Source organism: Etheostoma cragini, chromosome 16, assembly GCF_013103735.1.
Source record: "Etheostoma cragini isolate CJK2018 chromosome 16, CSU_Ecrag_1.0, whole genome shotgun sequence".
Lineage (NCBI taxonomy): Eukaryota > Metazoa > Chordata > Actinopteri > Perciformes > Percidae > Etheostoma > Etheostoma cragini.
Genome location: NC_048422.1, coordinates 9432331 through 9433857, shown reverse-complemented (window position 1 = coordinate 9433857; position 1527 = coordinate 9432331). Strand labels below are relative to the sequence as shown.

The window sequence follows — 1527 nt, the reverse complement described above, 5'->3', positions numbered from 1 at the left end:
CCCATAATAGCATGATAGCCAAATGGGGGGGAGGGGGTTAGAGAGAGACGGGTAGAAACTGAGGAAGACAGAGGGGTAGTTGGCCTTGACTTTGAGGAAGAGTTGTTTCAGGGTAACAAGGACGAGACACTGCTGCTGTGTTTCTCTCTCTTGCTGTCTCTCTTTTTCTGTCATTTGGCGCCCAGGGTGAAGTTATGATAATAAGAGAAAGGAAAAGCTATTACTGTGGCTGCTCTCTCATTATGTAAATGATATTAAACAGGCCCTCTGTGTGTGCTGTGTGTGTGTTTCTGGTGTGTATGCAAGCCTGCGCAGCCAAGCAACCAGGTGCATATGTATACGTTTTGTGTGTGTGTGTGTGTGTGTGTGTGTGTGTGTGTGTGTGTGTATGTGTATATGTATGTCTGTTTGGCTGTTTGTGCATGTTTTAAAATGTTTTATCTCCAAATGTGTGTGGGCGGTGTGTGTCCTGGGGCTATGGGTGCTAATCTCCACACAGTGATTACAAGGTGTCAAACTCCCCCGCCTTGATTATGACATGTTAATTACACGCCGTGTTTCCAGCTGCTCTGATGACACAACACACACGTTTAAAGGCGTACTGTGGGTATGTGTCAGTTTGTGCGCGTACCATTTGTACACGTGCTTGAGATTGTTGTGCTTTCTGCAGATAAACTGTGCACGTGCCATACGTATGGGATGTCGGAACTCAGGTGTGTGTCTGTGTGTTTAGACAACACTGCAGACAACTAGCATTCTCTGACATGTCTGACATGATGTAGTAATTGTGGTGGGTTGTTGGGTTTGACTGCATCCATGTACCCGTGTGTTTTCCTGCAGGCACCGGCTGTCTTTGATACATGAGCCATGACACACAGATGCACCACAGGATACTGATATTTTTACTGATGTTTGATTTTAAATATATTTGAATCGATTTCTTCACACTGATCCTAGTTTGTCCGCACACAGTCGTAACAGTTGGAAGTTTCCAGACTTTTTTGCTTTATCCGGCCATTCGTACATGTACAGTATGGAGACAAATGATGTGAAGCTCTGTTTACAGCCTCTGAAGGCTTAAATGTGACACACCACAGACAAACTGACAGTGCTGCTTTGTACTGATTATAGACCTTTTTCACGGCAGACATGTTATGTCTACCATGACTGTACCATGTCATGGTAGTAAAAGCACACTTGTATTCAAAACCATCACTGGTGGCTGCATTCCACTCAGGAGAGGCCCTGGTATTGTGTATGCTGACTCACTGATATAGCTTACTGGGACACGTTAAGGTTATCAATTTCAGCTGTGTTTTCCTGTCCTGATTTTGTCTCCACAGACCATTGGTTCATAAAAATAAAATGGTTTAGGCCGACTACACACTGGCTGCGTGGTGTGAGCGTGGCATTTCTGTTGCGTGTTAGCTGCGTGGCGTTTTCTATGTCTTTACCATAGACCGTATATATATTGATGGACAGAGCATCCGGTTCGGAAAAGTGCAACCACTGCGGAAGTAACTTAAA

The 1527-nt window shown here is 44.6% G+C and overlaps 1 long non-coding RNA gene across 1 annotated transcript in view; it reads right to left on the bottom strand.

Annotated features, from left to right (window-relative positions):
* Positions 1-1371: 1371 nt before the first annotated feature.
* Positions 1372-1527, bottom strand: part of LOC117959299 — a 9990-nt gene continuing 9834 nt past the window's right edge. The window contains exon 3 of the long non-coding RNA XR_004659913.1: positions 1372-1448. This is a non-coding gene — a long non-coding RNA (uncharacterized LOC117959299). The remainder of the gene's footprint in view (positions 1449-1527) is intronic.